At 40.7% G+C, this 21,166-nt stretch overlaps 2 protein-coding genes across 4 annotated transcripts in view; one reads left to right on the top strand and one right to left on the bottom strand.

Annotated features, from left to right (window-relative positions):
- LOC120481558 (proteasomal ubiquitin receptor ADRM1) overlaps positions 1-21,166 on the top strand; it is a 79,588-nt gene that overhangs the window by 22,374 nt on the left and 36,048 nt on the right. The window contains exon 1 of one of the 3 annotated variants that reach the window (XR_016155056.1): positions 15,748-15,771. The exons of the other annotated variants lie outside the window; for them this stretch is intronic. The gene's annotated coding sequence lies outside the window, so the exon portion shown is untranslated. Of the gene's footprint in view, positions 1-15,747; positions 15,772-21,166 lie in introns of those variants that run through there. 3 annotated transcript variants of the gene reach the window in all.
- rai1 (retinoic acid induced 1) overlaps positions 1-21,166 on the bottom strand; it is a 59,990-nt gene that overhangs the window by 24,025 nt on the left and 14,799 nt on the right. The gene's annotated exons all lie outside the window — the stretch shown is intronic.

Genomic DNA, 21,166 nt, shown 5'->3' with positions numbered 1-21,166 from the left:
GCCTGCTTGTGTTCAGGCCAGGGGAGGGTTGTGTGCTTGTGTAGTAGTTTGTTCTAGGGCTATCTCTGCACATACATGTGTTCTAGGTGATAAATGTGTGTGTGGTGCATGGCAGGTTGTTTTGGGATATTAACTCAGCGGCTCAGTGAATGGCTTACAGGCTCCTGACTCACTGCTGTTTGGGTGTTTTTACCAGTAGATCATCACTGCTGTGCTGAGTCTCCTTGGAGAAGTACCATCAATCTGTGCGTATTTTTACCCCAAGCAACAATCAGTAACTGTCTTCATATTGTTATTTATGCGCGACATTCACGATGCACGTCTTGGTGGCTCGAATGATTACAGGAATTATCATTTTTGTCATCATTTATGCTCAGTTCATTCAAAACCAAGTGTGACATTGTTTTGCCCATGGAACTAAAACGAGACAGGTTAGAAAAGAAATCCCAAAAGGAGTGTTCATGTTGCTCTTCTCCATAAAACAAAGGCATTGCATGACTAGGGATCGTGAACATCCTCGGAAGCCATTTAACACCTTAGCATGAGGGAAAGACCAAAAATTGTATTTGTTATAACTGATAACCATTCACTTTCCTGCATATCCAAACATGGCACGTTCCAATATTGTATGATTTCATTGGAAAAGAGCAGTGTGAACATTCTTCAAATGATCTCATTTTGTGATAGTCTTACAGGACCATGTTTTTAATTCACAACAAAAATATGTCTATTCAGATCAAGTATTGAATACACAAAATGTGTGTATTCAGACCATGCAAATCTGGTCTTGTGAATACAGCTCAGATTAAGGTCTCTTAACGGCATTGGCATTCGCCTGTGTTGGGCACTTTGACACGGCGCCACGCAAGAGTCATGTCTACACACACATTCTCTGACAGCTTAGAGCTTTGAGGCAGGAGAACACACTCTCTCCCTCACAAGATTCCCATCCTCACATATGCGCGAGAGAGAGAGAAGTAGGTGGTGGGTGGGGGGAGTTGTGGCTCTGAAGCGTGAAAGCAAATGATGCCGTCGGCCTGCTAAGTCTCTCACCAGAAGGCGCAAACAGCCGTGCCTGAGAAAGCAGCTTAACATCACACGCAGGAAGTTCAGGGCCGCGATGCGACAATGGTGCCGCTGTAGGGCGTGGAGCAGATGCAGATGCCAGCAACTAATGCAAAGACTGGCAGAAGCTACGCCGATCATCGCCGGTTCGCCGAGGTGAGCGGCGTGGCGCCGACTGCGGAACTGCAGCAGGGTTTCCATTCACCCGTGGATTCAGGTGCACTCCGCCGTGTGCGTCATGAATAACTGATTGGAAGCTGGAGGCACAGCAGGTTTGAAAGCCCCCTTTCATCGCCTGCCTGTCCCATTTGCATAGGATGCTTGATTTGCATACATATGAGGTGAAAGAAAGGACTTGTGTGCGAGAGATATGCATTCCTCCATTGAGAATAGATCGTAAAAGAGAGAAGCCTTTTCATCAATTGTCATAGGTGCCTCTGTCTATCTCACTGACCATTGCTAACACCTCAGAGAGCTCAGATGAGACCTCCATTAAAATTCTCTCTTTCTCGGTCCTGTCTGCATGAAAGGGAGGTGGTGACAGTGAAGGGAGAGAGGGAGCGGCGGGCTGACAGCATGCATGTGTGCGTGGGTGTGCTACTCCAGCGCTGCCAATCCGCTGCAATCCCTCAGTTCAAACGCATTGATTCGCTCCGAAGCCTCAAGTCCCCCCTACAGACACGGGCCGTGGCCACAACACCTACAGCACGGATGTGTCCCCTCCTCCAGCTCAGACATAGGCGTGGTAAAAAGCCATGGATATAAACCTTACAATTGCACGTAAATGTGCTTTGATATATTGTGCACAATTTTGATTTGATTCAGATGAAAATGACACCATAAGGCATGAGAGGGAGTGCGATGTTGTGAAGTCACAACTAAAGAGTGTTGTTTGGAACGACAAAGGCTTTAACAAGACGGATACATGTTTTAGTGGATCCCTACCCTCATATGACCTCATAAATTGATGCTAACACCATGTCCTAACTACACGCGACGCCGCGGCGCGCGATAAAAAGGTATCTTTTCCATGTTAATCAGAGTGTTTGTCCTAACCAGACGCGACGGCGACGCGCAACGTTTCTAATTTAGAAACGGTTCCTATTTCTGCGACGTCACGGCTGACAGATCCGCCCACACAGAGATCTCATTGGATGGAAGTTCTGCGTATAATGAATATTAAAGGCCCTGTTTAAGAAAAAGGTAAAAATATTTTATCGGATGTGCCTTTCATTTACACGGCGACGGCGTTTTTGAGGCTCAAAATCGCAAAAAAGTCAGAGTGGAAATCTTAAAAACGCTCCACCGCCGTGTTCCCGTGTAAACGGTAAAAACGCAAAAGTCTGCTGGACGGTGAAAGTTGTACGCAGGCTCGTGGACTTGGTGTTGTTCTAGTATGCACTCCTAGCCGCCTGAAGTGCATACTACATTGAATTTCATACACGTTTGCGTCTCCATTTGCACGCGGATTTCCCACACAAAACGCTCGTCTAAAAAAAAGATGACGCAATGCCACTTTTGCGTTTTCTCTTCAGAATCGTTTCCGTGTAAACATAGCCTAAATCATCAAATAAGGATGACGAGGAACTGATCGTCGAAGTTGCCACAAGCGATAACGGATAATTTACCTCAGATTTTGAAAGCATATAATATAGCGTTCAACTTCAAAATGAATTCTATGCAAACATACAACTGTACTTCATCACAAAATTAGTCAATGAGTATATTTTGTTGATGTTTTTTTCATTTTTAATAATGTTATTTCTTGATTTGATTATGTCCTACCCATTTCCAATGCGAGTACGGGCCAGCAGTGCACTTTCACGCTGTTCTGAATGGTGATTTTTGATCGACGTGTGGCGTCTCACAGTCTAGTGTGGACAGACACACTTGCTGTCGCTGGAATTTTATCGCGTCGCGTGTAGTTAGGACATGGTGTAAGACCTATTCTGTGTTAATAAAACATCTCCTTAAACATGTAAATCAAAAGGCAATGATGCAGTCGGCGTGAAATGGAAATTCACCCATCTTCAGTATTTTCTAAATGCATTACATTGATCTTATTGCGAATGATTCATCAATGCATGTTTCATTTTTGTTAGTTTTTTTCCATCTCGTAATTTTTTTTAATCATCAGTAAAACGGCAGACTGTGATGTACTATGACTGAACTAAGATCTTACCATAAATTTGTTTTCCTTTCGATAATCCACTGCATATGGTATGTACGTCATATCTGTCTCACATCTTGGCATTTATGCATACGAACGCTGTTTTCTGAGAATGTCTTAAGAGTATTGTGGATAGAGAAGAAAATAATGATCCTTGCTTGCAGAATAATCATATTTGCATATTCATTTACGCTAATGCAAGTTATTAGGACATTCACTACTACTGTGGCAATGCAATCAATGCACCTGCTATAGTCAATCTAAACAACAAGCGGGCGTTGCAATGCAGGAAAACTTGACAAAGCTGTGTACACCGCACTGCCATTTCAGGTCCAGTTCTATCAGCTCTGTTGATTATAGTAGGACAGGTTGGTATATTAGGATGCATGCTTGTAGTGTTGATTAGAAATAAACGCACTCCCTCATCTCTCAACCCCACCTGCCGGATTTATCACCTCCTCAAAACGGCTTGATCTGTTCTGGTTCCAGTATTTACAAATCAAGCTCTGAATGCACAATACAGTACAGTCTTGAGTGCCTTATGCCTCAGTTCCAGCTTAGTAACAGTGAAAGTTTTTTGCATCATTAACTGTTACTATATCATATATTTTAGCATGTCTAAATTGATATATCGGAAGCTATGATTGGAACTGTCGATTTTATAAATTAGTTATCATTTAAAATCGGGCTAACATAATAAGCTACAGTTTCGTTCAGATGTTACCCTGCATCCAAATATGCCCACTTTATACCTGGAGATACACAAAATGCAAAAGGAGTACGTAGTATGTCCGAATTCACAGTGTTCATAAAACAGTAGGTGAAGAGTAACTGGATGACCTAGACAGAGATTCGGAGGTGCACATCATCTGATGTTCACTTTAATATCCCATGACGCCACGGGATTGGAGTTGTGAATGGCAGACCGTGATGTAGGACCACTGTTTAGGAGCCACGACCACATGATTGGTCATCTTTCGTCTGTGGTATGTGTCCCGGGCAGAAGATAAAAAGTAAAAACTCAGTCTGTGAGTTTGATTTCCAGGAGCGCAAATAATATGTAATCTCATAAATAATATGCAAATGCAGTTACATGTGCCTGTGAGGTCAGTAGCTCTGAGAGTTTCATATGTGTGTGTTCACTCCATCAGGCATACAGGGGCTCACACTTTGTCTGCGAGTGTGTCTCCCTCAGCCCTCAAGCTCATTGATTTTCTTCCTTACCTCCAGCCTGCCTGTATTAGCCCATCCCATCAGCGCCAAATCACTCCTCATCTGCGCTGGCACAGTTTGTGCAATTAGTCGCCCGCGTCCGTGGGGATGAACCAAGGAAGCGTGTAATACTGATGCCTCTCTGGCTCCACAACGACACCGCCCGAGCGCAGAGGCTGGAGCCGGTGCCAAGCTTGCCTACTTTAGTTCGGCTGCTACATCATGTGGCATCTGCAGTGAATCGCCCACCTGGCATGAAGACGCCACAGGCTGACCGTCGTGCCGGACACTTTTATGCGGTCTGTGAGGCAATTCACCACAATATGTAAATTCGGCCACACTTTAGATTAGGGTACAATTCTCACTATTAACTAACTATTAACTTTGACTTTTGCCTCTTAATTACTGCTTGAGTTTAGGTATTATTTAGGATTAAGGCTAGTAACATGCATATGCTGATAAGCAGCTAGTTAAAGGGGTCCTATTATACCCTTTTATGAAGTTATGGTTTTTGTTTTTTAGGGTGTATGTTCTTATGCTTGATTGTTCAAAAAACATTATTTTTCACATATTTTACATTGTTACAGCTCCTCTTTCCCCAGTCTGGTTTGAAGCCTTGAACACCCCGGTTTCAATGAAGCCCCTCCTTCCGACATATAAAACGTGCTGTGATTGGTTAGCTGGCCCAGTGTGTTGTGATTGGCAGCTCTTAGCAAATGTCCCGCTACGCAACGCATTCTCACCCCAAGGCGTCACCTTTATCCATGCTTCAATATTTTACGCTTTAGGCGCCCTTTAGCGTCAGTTACATGACGCGATCATACGGCGTCATCTAAAGGCCAATTTATACTTCTGCGTAGGGTGCGCGCAGTAGGTACGGCGTAGCATACGCAGAGACGCGTCCCATACCGCGTACCCTTCGCCGTAGCCTGACGCGCACCTCCTCAAAAATTTAACTACACGTCGCGACGACGCGGACCGCAAGATCGGCGATTGGTCGGCTTGGTAGCATCGCATTTCCTCCTACACATTTCCGCACGTGCCTTCTCACACATTTCCACATGTACCATCTCCTCCGACGTCTTCTCTCATTTCTGCCTTTCAGTTTTAGTAATTTCACTAAAATTAACTGTTTTTCCACCTCAATAAGCTCCAACTCCAACATGATCCGCTCTCTTTCAGGCTTGTAGTAACCTAGTCGCAACTCGGGCAATGTAAACAGTGGAACATTAAAACCCTCCGCTGCCAACTAGTGTTTCGGAGCAGTACTGCAGAGCAACCAAGACCTGAACGCAGAACTATAAATGCTCACAAAGGCGTCGCCTACGTGCGTAGCCAACGCCGTTCACAACGGCGTACCCTTGACGCAGAAGTATAAATTGGCCTTAACTGATGCTAAAGGAAAGCGTCAATTGGAAGACGCGGTTAGGTTTAGGTCTGGGGTGGGGGTAGGGTTACACGCGATCCTAGGGCGTCATCTAACTGACGCTAAAGGGCGCCTAAAGCGTCAAATATTGAAGCATGGTCAAAATGCTAGTCAGTTAGGTGACGCCTTGGGGGTGAGAATGGGCTGCGCTACGTCATAACTCTCAATTCTTCTATAGTGTAAATATTTGTGAAGGCTTCAATTTCAATCCAATTCGAGCCCGATTCAGACCCTGACAATGTTAACGAGCAAAAGGATCATGCGGGACGGATTTCATGCACAGACTTTGCGAGCACGGACTTCACAGGAAGTTTCAGAGTATTTTTGTAATTTTATTATTTTACATTGTCATCCACCATTTAATCATGATATTTGTCGGAAAACTATGATACTACAAACTATAATTGATTACAAAACTGTGGTTAATGTTCCTAAGGAGCAGTGAACGGTTTTACAAAAGCAACAGAAAACACTCTGTTCTCCATAAAATGTGCATGTAATAATGTTCAGGATTGAGTTTAAAATCTATTAGGAAGGTCAAACAAATGAGTTTTGTGAAAAAAAAAAAAAAAACGACAACACTTTCTTCTCTAAAGCAGCTCAGCCAGGCCTCGTCCAATTTCTTTGCGTATGGGCGGGGATTATTTAAATGAGGAACTTTATGACTTCATAAGATCCGGACAAATGGCGTTGTAGTCCAAACGAGCCGTTCGTTGTAGTTCTTGGAAAGTGGATTCTGTTGAATAAAATCTCTCCCTTTGAAGTGGACTTTGAGCTCTGTAACCTTGCAGATCTTTTTTGTGCTCCGACAGCAACATTACACACTAACTAAAGTTGAAATAGTGAGAATTGGACCCTAAACTAAAGTGTTACCACAGCTAACATCAGACCACGTCTCATTGACATTGAGACGTGGTCCGGAAACCACATGTTCATTTTCTCGTATTTGAGGCGTGGTTTACGAATGCCCAAAGCCGTTTATTGGGTTCTACGAATGTCTATCAAATGCGCCTGTACGTAGCTCATAGCCAATCGTTTCAATTATACCAGATCACGTATGTCGAGCGACAGAAATTTGACGAGGAAGAAGACGATGGATCCGAGATTTATTTAAGTTGTAAACTACTTAGAACAATATCTAAGGCTGCATCGAAAGGTAACTTCACGTCTGCAGCCATGTTTGATCCATAAGTATAAACAAACTGCTCGTCACATAGACGTCATCATCGTCTTGCTGCTCCCTCCCCGTTCTGTCATTGGTCCCCTCGCTGAGCCGAAAATGTGGTCCATGGTAACTAGATTCGCGCAGAAAGCGTGTAATACTGATGCCTCTCTGGCTCCACAACAATACCGCCCGAGCGCAGAGGCTGGATAAAATCGTGCTGTGCAAAGGCAGCATGGGGAAACACAGGCTAGTGTTACAGTGAATTCTCCAATATCTTGGCGGCGGTTTCCACAAAATAAAAGTTGATTGAGCCCCTCTGTCAAGCAGCATCTTATAAGACTATGTGACTGGATTCCAAGTGTTCTTAAGAAAAGATTGAAAGTAAATATGATCACTTAAATTTTCACTTAAAGACTTTAAAAGTAGTGTGAACTACAGAAATGCTGTTGTTGCCTATTTACTAGTGTGTGTGTGATGTGTGTGTGAGAGAGAGGGGATATAGTACGAATGATGTGTGTAAGTGTGTGTGTGTGTGTGAGAGAGGGGGTTTAGCACAGAATAGTTTGTGTGTGTGTATCAGTACGGAATGGTGAGTGTGTGTGAAAGAGGGTACACTACGGAAGGATGTGTGTGTGTGGTTACAGTATGGAATGGTGTGTGTGTGTGAATTAGGGCAGCGGTGAAGAGCTGGGTCACAGCAGGACAGCTCTGTTGTTCCTGAGGGAGGGCCTGCCGTGCAGCAAGCCGGTTATTTTTAGGAGGGTGACTCTGACGCTAACCTCACAGGTACTTGTCTAAAAAAAAAACTGGGGGTACAGAAGGAAACCGAAGGGCATTTCTTTCGGCTGTTTTGGGCCTACGAACGGCACGGCAGTGAACCAGTACTTTCTTGCCATTATATAAAAACACCGTCTTATTTTGCAGCACATAGTAGCACACTACCCAGAATAAACAGCGGGAGAGCTCATACATAAAACATTGAAATCAAAGGCGTTCTCCTTCCCATCCGTGGCAAAATGGAATTCTTTCATCTCATCATGATTATTTCAATGCTATGCATCTTTTGAGAGCACCAGAAGATCTGTGCAGAAACGTGAGTGTTTGTGCTTGGTCAACCCCGTGACTCTTTACACACTCCGACATCTGACATCTATCGCCTCCAGACAGAGACTGCGGTCACTTCACATCCTCCTTATATACGACGCTTATTTTGGGCTGCGTGCGTCAGCGCTCGCGTGCGCGCACGCTCGGTGGCTGAAGCTGAATCACACATGGTGTTGACAGAGCACGTCTTGGCACACAGAAGCTCGTCGCCCTCGTTATCTTTTAATTCGAGCTATTTTGATCTTCCGTGGAAACGCGGCGCTTGAATGCAGGTGAAAGCGCCGCACATTGACGTGTTTCGCTGATTTTGTGTACTTAAATCGCTCCCTCTAGCTGAGCGCTCACACCTGCTCGAGATCGCCTGCCCCCGCGCCGAACGGCTTGAGCGCGCACACTGGCCAGAGATAAACAAGCGCGCTCTCATCTCTGGGGAGGTAACCATGGCAACCGGCGAGCTCATTTTGAGCTGCCTGTCCTAGAGGCAAGACAATAACAGGTTTCAAGGCCAATGTCACTGATTTTTTTTTTTTTTTTTTTTTCCAAAGGGAAAGCATATTGCAAACCAAACAAATTGTACCCAATTGATAAAATTGATGTCACGGACAAAACTTACTAAACAAAACGGTAAACATTTTAGTCTCAATGGTGGCTGCTATCCATGTCCGCCCACTCATACACACCTACTGAGTGCTTTATGGCTTAATATGTCCAGACCTGAACATCACTGCCACGCTCTTGCCTGGAAAATGGAGGCAGTTTTGATCGCGAGCACAAAAACGAAAGAGCTGTCAGTATGATGCCTCGACCTACCTTCTAATGGACATGAAGACATTAGAGAGCACTCACGGCTACTGAGAGGGGAGAACAGAGACGGGAAAGAGGTATAGCGCTACAAAAATCATTGTATTAATCAGTAGTTCAGGCTCGGTTTCCATGTACAGAACTGCAAACTCACAAAAGAGGTGAAAAAGGTTTATACATAAAGTCACCCTGTAGTCAATTATTTTATCCCTTAAAACACATCTTGAATGTAACTCTAAACCCTTGCCTCATTTAGTAAGTGGTCCTATTGATATGCAAATGAGTAATCGATCTCCCGCCTCCACTCACTCACCCCAGAGATCCACACGTTGATCTGGGGTGCGTTTCCCGAAAGCATCGTTAGCCAACTATGGTCGCAAGTTCCGTCGTTACCAATAGAGTACGATGGAAATTGCGACCAACCTGCGACCATTGGCTAACGATGCTTTTGGGAAACGCACCCCTGATTGGTTACAAGGTCATTTGTGACGTCAGAAACACCAGCGATTCACCGTGTTTTTGAGACTGTCTTTCGTTCACTGCAGTTTTAAATACTCAACTTATGAATTTACACATGGTTTGTCTTAAAGCGTATCAAACACCACATAGACATATAAACAACATTAAAAGCTGTGACAAACAAAAAAGTGTCCACAACCAGCCAGCCAACCAGCTTATCTGGTTTTAGCAGGAACCATTTTGATATATTCTGATTCAAAATGCTGAAAAGCAACTAGTTAAACATTTTGAAACTAGGCTTTTTCTCATAGAATATATTTTTAATCAAGTTTAGTCTTTAACAGCTTCCTCTATCCCATCTATCTGTAGGATTAACCTGACCAAATTCCAAGTAAACAACCCTGCTGAATAAAACTCGCCTACGGTAGTTTGCTAGCTGGTTTAGTTCACCGACTCCCCCAGAAAGGGGTTTTATAAGGGCTGCCTGGAAATATTTTGATTTTGCTTTGCTAAACCTATTCAACAGACAACATTAGATGTTAAAACTGTTCAAAAATACAGACGTGCGCAAGGACAAAGGAGAGACCACTGAGATGAGAGGGAGGGAGAAGCAATTGGACATTCAGCGCTCGCAATCCTTATCAATGCATCTGTCCATCCATCCAAGCCGCACTGCCTCATCTCCCCTGTGATCTCTCTCTCTCTCTCTCTCTCTCTCTCTCTCTCTCTCTCTCTCTCTCTCTCTCTCTCTCTCTCTCTCTCTCTCTCTCTCTCTCTCTCTCCGTGTAATATCTGAAAGAGGGGAAGGAGGGGTGAACAGCAATAAAGCAGACAGCAGCCGCAGCTCTGAGGCAGGCTGGATCAGGCATAAGTCAATAAGCTGGCACATTGCTCTTATGACTTAGGATATATTTTCAGCCTCCTCTGTGAGCCCCGTGGCAAGGCTTGCCTCGTTAATATTATTCCTATTTTTAATTATTGGAAGCACCAATCAGATTTCCACAGGTGATTGAGTCTCAAAAGGTCGATATGGTCACAGCGCATGTGCAACTTTGTGCATTTGATTCAAATTGAGATAATGTATTTAATCCAAAGTATACAACAAATACATTTACATATTTTATAAAAATACCCTGCAATTGTACTAAATTGGAACAAGCAATTTTGTACTTAAGATATACTTAAGTATATAAGACTGCTAAAGTGGAACTAATGCAAGTATACCTGAGGTACACTTTAAATATCTTGTGATATTATAGAGGTCATACTATCCTTACCAATTTTACCGAAAATGTGCTTTGTGCAATAAATAAGCACTCCAAATAAAGTCTGATTATAATTCAGTAAGTCTTAAGCAAGTATGTAAATGTGTTTGTAGTATACTAAGTATGAAATAAATGTATTTTAAATACATTTTGGTGTAGGTGTTTTTTAGTTGGGTATACACACGCTAATTTGCTTTGTGCGCAACAACAAAACTGCATAGAAAACCACTTAAAATAAAACCTTGTGAAAATGAAGTACACTCTAGAATACTTAAAGTTTTACTGAAATAAAATACTTCAAAAATATACTTAAGTGCAAACTCAGGCATAATTGCATGTTATTTACAAGTGTATTATTGTTAAAATTTATAATAAATGCAAATAACTTTTTATTTTAGCCACTAATGTTTAAAATTACTTTGAATGTACTGACCATCATTTATGATTAACGAAAGTTGACTTAAATGTCATTTCTACTGAAACTTGTTTGTCATGTATTTTTAGATGTAATGAAGTTGAAATTTAGTACATTTAAAACATTAACTTTAAAGTAGGGCTGTCAAATGATTAATCACATCCAAAATAAAAGTTTGTTTACATAATATATGTGGGTGCACTGTGTATAATTATTATATATATATAAATACACACACATGCTTGCATATTTAAGAAAAAATATTATTTATATATAAAATATTGATTTTTATATATAATATAAATTATACATAAATATATATACATGAAAATATTTCTTAAATATATACAACCATGTATATATATATATATATATATATATATATATATATATATATAAATATATAAAATAATTATACACAGTGCACCCACATATATTATGTAAACACAAACTTTTATTTTGGATGTGATTAATAGCGATTAATCAGCCCTACTTTAAATGTAATATTGAATCAAGTACTTTTCATGTGTTTTCTATGTACTTAAGTGTGTCACGAAACAGTAATGAAAGTGTGCGTTCTTTCAGTACACATTCATATAATTAACGGAAAGTACCGTTTAAAAAAGATGTGAAGTACACTACAAGTACACATTATTCAATACAATTAAGCACACTTCTTTTTCACAAAGGCACTTGTCAGCTGGTCAGCTAAAACAGGCAGAGAGACCTGCTTGAACCAGACTAGCAAAGCACCATTTACTTATTCATTTCTTCTTTTCTTCAGCAGGGCACTTTTTTTCTTCTTCCTGTTTTCAGTTTTGACAATCGATCCAGATTGGGTGTGTTTATTGATGTTGGGTAAGCAAGCTGGCTGTCATGTTGACAGTGTGTCTAAAACGGAATCACATAGACATGCACTGGTAGTGTGTGTGTGTGTGTGTGAGGCGTTAGGAGCGCAGTGCAGTAGGGTTGCAGTAATTACCTTTTGCTCCAGCAGAGGAGGAGGCAGTTTAAACACAAACACTCCCACTAATAAGTCTCATATTACCGCCAGCACACTGTCGTCTCCCATTGACACCTCCTGAATACTAAATATAACGGGTGACCTGTCGCCTGAGCAAACACCCAACATTCAACCCGAAAATAGTCATATAATCATTGCGATAACTCTGAAGCTATTCAGTTTCAGTTGAGGTAAAAAAAAAAAAAAAACTGCATAGAGCTGCTTTAAAGTGACTTGCTGAATGTATTTGTCAGGGTTCTGCCATTTGTCTGTTTCATGTCTCTATGTTTGTGTTGTGTGTCAGCACATGGCTTTGTGTTTGTGTTTGCCAAGTCCTGCTCTGGTTCCACCCCCTTGTTTAGTCCTCATTTCAAGTCAAGTGGCGTGGGTACGCATTTTCAGCTATCCGCCTGTATACGCGTGTATGTTAAATGTCCGAGTGATTGCTTGTCAGTCAGTGCTACAGCCGGTGTCTCCGTCAGGTCTTTGTTCCTGATGTTTAGTCAAATCCATAGTCTTTATTTTGCTCTAGTTCTTCCAATCTTTATTTTTGGTTCACCTCTTGTTGTTTTCTGGTGTTCTAGTTTTTGCTGTTGTTTTTGTGATCTCTTGTTGTCTTGTGTTGGTTCCTGAGATTAGACTGGGTCAGGGTCTGTGTGCAGAGAGTATCCGGTCTCTGCTTCATGGTTTCTGGCCTGGTCACGTCCTCCGCTGTTCCAGCGGTCACCCACAGCTGTCCTGTCGTTGTTTCCGGTTGACCTTTCTGTTTGGACTGTTCCCGTGTCACCCTACCTTGTACTGTCTTCTGTTAATAAAAATCACTCCCACTGTCTGAATCCTGACAGTACTGACAACAAGCATTTATGATTTATTTTCTATTGAAATGCACAGTTGTAATAACACATTTATGAAGTTGCAATTAGTAGATTTAAAAAGCATCTTTAAATGTAATATTGAATCAGACAATTACGATTTTTTGGGTTTCAAATAAAGATCCCTATTCTCCCACAATTCTGAACAAAATAATATGTCATTTATTAGAGGTGTTGACAAAATATTAATTGCTGCAGCAGTCAGATTTTTTTAATCGTTTTGAAAGAATGATTTAATGGATGAATCAGCATTTTTGAACAAATCTCTTGAATTAATGATTCCATTACACTTACTTGTCGCCACCTGCTGGTGTAATGATGTAATCGATACAATCTTTATTTAAAGGGGTGGTGAACTGAGAAATCAAATTTTCCTTGAGCTTTTGACATCTATGATGTCATCATATTACAAGAATATCCTGTAAGTTTCAGGCTTGCAAAGACTCCTTTTTCAAAGTGGGGAACTATAATGTCAAAGAGGATAAAACACTACCCCCGCAGAAGAAGATCAACGTCTACTTCAACATGGCCTACTCTTTAGCCCCGCCCACCGATTATAGGCCTACCTCGTGATGACACACCGGATCGAGCTACCAAACAATACAAAATATTGTGCTTCCTCTGGATTCCTATTGAGAATGAGGAGTTGACGTCTTTGTACAGAGGCCATCCCCTCTCCGCCATATTGGTTGGATTCCCACGGCAAAACAGTATTGATTACGTGTGTTTTTAGCTCTGTAGTAGAGGAGTTTCTCGCAATACCGCACTTTTTTACCATACCTGGAAGTAACTGCTGCCTTAAAAACTCCTCCAGTAACTCACACGATACATATAGAAAACATAGGAACAATGGAATTAAGTTTTTGGGGTTACAGAAATTGACACAGCAGGGAGAGTCTGATCTAACGAGGAGACACCGGATTACTAGGTTTGCTGATGCCTTTAGTATACGATTTTCACTGTTTGCTGTGCCTTAACCTCTTAACTGTCACCCCCCCCCCCCCTTTTTTTGAATAGACATGAAAATGCACATTTCGAACTTAAATGGTTGTAATTCAAGAAGGCTTTGGAATATAGATATGATTGGTCTTGTTTTAAAGAAGACATTTGGCAGATTTTTGTAGAAGTGAAATAAATTAAGAAAGTGAAACAGAAAAAAGTTATAGAAGTTTGAGTTTATGGAAATGTACAATGTAAAAATATTAATTATTCATATTTTACATAACATATATATTTTCAAAACCTGGGCTACTCTAAAACGGCAGAAAGATCAAAGCCAGAAATCTGAACAAGTTGTGTTTCAAATTTTAGGTTGATATCTCAAAAAATGAGCTTTCAGTAAGATTTTGTTTGAGCGCAGTACCAAACTTTTTCACTAGGGCACAATCAGACTCCATTACTGCCCATATAAGGGCGTCTGCATTTCCATTCGTGTTTTGAGTGATATGAACCATTATTTTCACAATTTTCATACAATTTCTGAAGTAGAGATCCTATTCAGAAGTAGTATGGGAAGTTTGGCAGATTTTGAAATGAATTGAACCTCTAAGAAACACATACAAAGAACACGCATGTAAGTCATAGCTAGCTGCCACGTCACAAATGGTGAATTTATTATATTTTTTCTTGATATTTCAAACTTTTCAGACCTTTTTTTCCAAAATAATTGAATGGATTCTATCTTTTGAACTTTTGGCATGAAAACAAACTGAGGTATCTACCATTTTTTCATGATTTTTCATGTTTACTGCTATTTTAAAATAAAGGTCTGAACACGCCTTATGAGTATGAAAATATTCTTGTTGCATATTGATAAATTATGGCTCCTCTGTAATATATTTAGAAAATCAGTCACCAAATATGGAAACTAGAGATTGTAAGCTTTCAAATGATAAATAGTGTGTCAATATTATTTAAGGTATTTACTAAGATATTATTGTTTTAAAAATATAGTGGCAAACGTCCCACCTGTGGGACAGTGACAGTTAAGTGACGAACATACAATGCAAAAGTGTTGTTTGAGTGCCTTGTTCATTACTTTTTTATTTCATTGAAATAAATGTTTGAAACAACTTGATATGGCTTAACAATATTTATTGAGAACTGAAATAGGCTATTTGGACATAAGTTTCATGGACAACATAAGTAATAATAATAAAATAATAATACTGTTATTAGTGCAAAAGAACAAATATATTGATGGTGCTTCTCCAAATACAGCTGTTTTGCACTTTGTGTGAGTTTGTTCCTGTAAGGTCCCTTTTCTTTCGCCTTATCTTTCAGCATTGCTTTACTTTCTTCCTTTTTTTCTCGTATTCTTAGATCCGTCTCTGTCCTGCCAAAATAATAAATGCGCGAAAATTTAAGAGCTCTGGAATGTTTAGTCGCGTCTATGGGTTCTAAAGGCGTTGCCCCTGGTAACCGATAGCGTCTCCTACCATCATGGCCGACCGGCTCAGACCCCGCCCAAATAGGCACGTGACTCCTCATTCTCAATAGGAACGCATCAACTTTATTTTTAATGACGTTCCAGCTGATGAGGGTAAAACATTGTCCGTTGATTGATTGAAAACTTTATTGAACAACAATCCACATGAAGTGTTCAAAAGAATGAAAACACAAGAAAGCCCAAAGGCTTGTTTCCATTGTGGTCCTTTCACTGAGGATTTTTTTGTAAACAAGACTGGATTTGCAGACCGATCGGTGCTGTGCCGTCTATATTGGATCTGACAGGAATGGTGCAACACACGGACTCTGGGTCGATTTTACAACATTGGACGTTTTCAAAACAATTTCCCCCAAGTGCATCGATGGGTGAGTTGAAACTCATTATTATTATTATTTACACTCATTACTCATTACTCACAATATGCAAAACTGTTATCCACTCACAGCAGTGGGTGTTTACTTTCAAGTCCTCAGTGCAAGACGCCCATAAAAACCGAGCGTTTTTCAGCTAGGCTCAAAACTAGAGTACAAAATAGCCTATTACTTACATTTTGATGTTTTTGAATGCAAAAACCAAGCGAACGTTATAAGTTGACCTCAGACAACAATATAATACATTTTAAAAAGCCAGTTCATGACCCCTTTAAAGCACTAAGTTAGTTTCAAAAGGTGGTTTACTATATTTTGGTCGCAACCATAGACATCAGCGTTAAACCCAAACTATATTTCTGTGATAATATGTATATTTGTAACAGAAATAATAATACTGTGTGGTTGGAAAGACACTTTCATATGACGCTCTAGCTCAGCGGCAATGCAGATTTGAATGTCCGCTTTGGTTTTGTCAAAGGTTTAATAGACAGAACAGAAGAATCGTTGTCATTTAAGAATAAGATCGCGTAGATGTTTGAATCGAGATTGTGATCTTTTAATGATCAATAATGCGTCTCTATCAAGTTCTTGACACATCTTAGCCAACAAATCAAAATATAGCATACGTAGCCTACTTCTTTAAAACATGGCAAGAGTTTTAAAACAAAATGATTTAAAATTTAAAGTAAAAATCTGACATTATCACAAAGGGCACTTTATAAAAGTTGGCTTAAGAAACATAGTAATAAAAGCGCACTCTATGGAAACTCGTTTCCGATACAGAATAATAGCTACAATTTTAAAGATAATTGTAACTGTTTATCTTGCAATTCTGACTTTATTACACACAACTGCGAGTTTATATCACACTTTTTAAGTAAAAAGTCAGAATTGTGAGAAAAAAGTCACAATTACCTTTTTTATTTTTTATTCAGTGGCCGAAACAAGCTTCCATAGTCTTGTTAAGTAAACTTAAGTGGTCTTTTATTTCATTAACCCTATTATTATTTCCATGTACATTTTTAAAAAAAAATACTTTAAGATATTAAACACTTCATTAATTACAATTAAGTGCACTTCTTTTTATTTTCACAAGGGTCAACAGGCCTTTCAAGAATGCGTAGCATAATTATTTGAATATGGGAATAAAGTTGTACAGGAAGAGGCGGGACCACAGTTAGTACATCTGTCCGTCCGAGTAGGTGTGCTCAAAACATCTACTTGCAAGATTTGACATCAACATCACACATTTTTATCAAACTTAAGTTGTTCCTCAGAGATGCATTCAGCAAAATGGTAGTCTTCGCTTTTGAGGAAGCTCTTGCTATTTATCATATAAAAATCCTTGAGTGCCATCTTACGCTAAGACTAGGATGGACTTAGCTCAGAAACTCTACAAGGAAAATGTGTGTGTGAGAGAGAGAGACACATTTCGACCGTGACCTTGGGTCTGTCAGCGATGGATATTGAGGAAGGACTGCGTAAAGATTCAGAGGCTGAACTGAGAGTCTGTAAGCCAGAATCCTGTCACGAATATCACCTCCATTACTGATGTGAGGGGAGAGGAGACGCACTTAAAGTGGGTTTGTTCCCTCCCGTACCTCTCTCTATCCGTCTCGCTCAACCTCTCGACTGTGAGGAAAGTGATGTCATCGCGGCTCTTGTTCCACAAAGGCAGGGAAGCGTATTTTCCTATGTTTCCTAATGTCTGATGCATGCATGCACAACAACAAACCCCATCTCACTCTCGTTCTCTCTCTCTCTCTTTCTCAGTCTTGGCTCGTACTCACAGTGGTCCACCTCTTTACCTCATCTCCATATTTAAAAGTGCCAGTGTCATTGTGTATTGCCAGGAAAATCGAGTGATTTAATCAATGGGATGGAGGGGAGAGAGCTTCAGATGTAAGTGATGTAATGCACAATAGTGAATGCGCCATCCGTCCCTTTTCTCTGCACCCCTCTATTCAGGGAAAGCCGGTGAACGGGTCAAGATGAACATGAAGCTGCAAACCATGCGTTTCACACTTGGAATGTAATCAGCCACTGGACGTCCAGGTGACAACACCTTTAGACTGTCTTTGAAAGAGAGGGAGGTGGGAGTCAAATATAGAACAGGAGCATCTTAAAGGCCCTTGAAACGTGCAGGATTATTCAACGTGGATCGAACAGCCCCTCCCAATAGCGTTTCGTTCACCGTGTAGAAAACAGTAAATGTATTTCAGCCATTCAGCGTCTGTTTATAGTGTAGTGGGCGGGGCTTCAGATTCTAGAGAGCATTTGTTTGGACAGAAAATATGACGAGAAGCTGAAGTGCAGAGTGATGTCATCAAAATCATTGATCCATATTGGCGGAAGTGAGAGACTGAGTTTTGAATGCTTATATTTTCTAAATGCAAATTTCGTCATTGTCACACTTAGCCTGGGAAAACCCAGACAACTTGCAAATTTAGATTTGCTCTGAAAGTTAGTCTGGCAAAGAGCTCATTCAAGGCCATTTCCAGTCCGCAGAAATCGTGGCACCAAATTAGAAACGTTGGGGCGGGCTTTACACGATGACAACAGCGATGGGATTTTGAAGCAGATTTTGTAGCCTACATTACAAAGATGGATGCCGCTTCGAACATCACTCGTTCGAATCAGCTATCGCATCTGTTTTAAATGATTTGAACATTTCCTTTTTGTTAAAAACAAAGCAAAGAACAACTCTCGGAGATGTTTCTCCGCCGGCCGCCACTCTGTATACGTCATCTCCTTCATCTCTCTGATTGGTTTTAGGTCTATCCGCGATGTCCGTTGGTGACGGCCCTCTGGAAATGATTTGTCTATGACACTTTGCCAGAACATAACTCAGTTACAACTGGTTTTAACGAGGCTAGAGCCCACCAGCTTATAGATAACAATATGGCTAACATATAAAAGGCAATATTGATTTTGATTTCATCGGGACATGATGCTGCACTCTTGTTTCACAATCTCACAAGAAATCTCCTAATCTCACTCAACTAAACTTTAATGACTGTTTGTAAATGGTATATTTATATATTCATATCTGCAATTTATTTCTGAGTGAAAAGGATACATACACTTCCAGCCCTTTCTCATCCCAAGGCAACAAATACTGATACTTTTGACAATGCCTATAGACCCCTTTTGCGCCGATATTACAGTTATGTCACGGCGCTAGCTGGAGGCAAAACAAAGTGAAAACTGGAGGCAGCCAATACAAACCAGCACAGATTCGGCTACATAATAAGGAGCTTAAATTATTGTTACTATTATTAAATGTCATCTTGTTGTGTTGTTTGGTGCAAGAATTGATGAAAAATGAATATGCTGTATCTGGAATTTTTATTTCTAGAAACTATTCACATCATTAAAGGGTTAGTTCACCCAAAAATGAAAATTCTGTCAGTATTTACTCACCCTCATGTTGTTCCAACCCTGTAAGACCTTCGTTCGTCATCGGAACACAAATTAAGTTATTTAAGATATTAAGATCGCTCCTGCATACTAGTCCATAGGCTTCTTGAGGGAATGACTCTTGCTAGCATCGAAAAGCCATTAAAGACATCGTTAAAATAGTCAAAGTGACTACAGTGGCTCAATTTTAACTTTATCAAACGACGAGAATACTTTTTGCGCGCAAAGATAACGACATTATTTCAATTTTTTACTTCCTTCTCTATGGGCCTGTAGTCAGTTAACGTAGTGTGATTGCGTAAAGCTACGTCACACGTAGGCTCACTATTGGCCGACACTGGTCATGTGTGTGATGCGTGTGACGTACAATAACAGAAGCTTACGCTATTAAACTAGTAACTTCACTCGTGCAGAGGGAGAAATAAACGAATAGTTAAAATAAAGTCGTTATTTTTGTTGTTTTTGCGCACAAAAGTTTTCTCATCGTTTGATAAACTTAAGATTGAGCCCCTGTAGTCACTTGGACTATTTTAACGATGTCTTTAATGACTTTTCGAGGCCATCAATTGTCATTCCCTCAAGAAGCCTATGGACTAGTATGCAGGAGCGATCTTAATATCTTTAATATCTTAATTTGTGTTCCGAAGATGAACGAAGGTCTTACGGGGTTGGAACAACATGAGGGTGAGTAAATATTGACAGAATTTTCATTTTTGGGTGAACTAACCCTTTAACATTGCACCGTAATTTCACTCTTTACATTGTCGTCGTCTCAGCGCTGGCTCGGCAGAACTGCGGATCGTACACACAAGTCTTGTACAGGAGCATATATTTATAGGGATCTAAAGATGCCCTCAGTTTCTCTTTACGATCGGTTTCTCTATCAGGTAGGTGTAGAAGTCTGGCCACTCACCCGAGGTAACATAACGTCAATCCTGTCAGATCATCCATGCATGGAGTGAGCGTGTAGGCGGCTACGGGTCGGCCAATCTGGTTCCGTCCGTTAAAAATAACTTTTGGAAATAACAATCGTGGTCCTGGACACTGAGTGACCTTACACATTAAGATAATATCGGATTTTCTCCAGTCATTTTTAAAAAACAAGCCAACAATACTTGCTAACTAGCGTTAGGGAAGCGGCCAGAAGGGTTGGTTCTGCCTCCACCTAAGCTCCGCCCACAAAAAAACGTCACCATGTTTACCAACTGCATCCAACGTACATGGATGGCACGCTTTCTGCAGATATATATGGGCCAGAAGGCGCCTCCTAGTGGTCCAACCCTAACCCTACCCCACACCTAAACCTACCCATAACCGAAGAGTGTTATAGTGAGGCTAAAGGGTATCATGTGCGTTGGATGTATAAGCATTGTCAAAAGCGTCATTATATGACGCCCTATGAGAATGCATTGATACTTCCATCATACTCTCTCTCTCACACACACACACACTGACACACACACAGTTCCAGACCTCTCAGACCTAACAAACTCCTTCACACAAATGTCAGCGTGGATACTTTAACTGAAGCGACTTAGCCTACATAGTGCAAGATATTTCTCATACATCACACACTTACATGATGTACAACACTACATCTCTGCTCCCTTAAAGTCCCCGTGAACCGGAAGTTGCAAACGATTTTTCTCCAGTGCTGTGACGTATTTCCAAGTGAAACGGAATATTGAACAGAGGGCAGGGTTTTACTCTAGCGCTCCTCCTCTCCATCTCTCGCTCATAGCAAACTAACGGTTTGAGGGGAGTGGTTACCCAGATAGCAAACTGACATTGAATCAACGTGGAAATATGACATCGAAACAACGTTAATCTGACATTGTTTTGCTCATCGAATTAACGTTGAACCAACGTCAGACGCGTCATTTTTTCAAAACTAACGCAAAATCAACTTGAAATCAACGCGTTGTTTCAACGTTATGAAAGCAAACCAATTTTCGATTTTCATTTAGCT

This window comes from Pimephales promelas, chromosome 3, assembly GCF_988280905.1.
Source record: "Pimephales promelas chromosome 3, fPimPro1.hap1.1, whole genome shotgun sequence".
Lineage (NCBI taxonomy): Eukaryota > Metazoa > Chordata > Actinopteri > Cypriniformes > Leuciscidae > Pimephales > Pimephales promelas.
The sequence above is the reverse complement of the archived record's forward strand: the minus strand, read 5'-3'. Positions and strand labels throughout refer to the sequence as shown.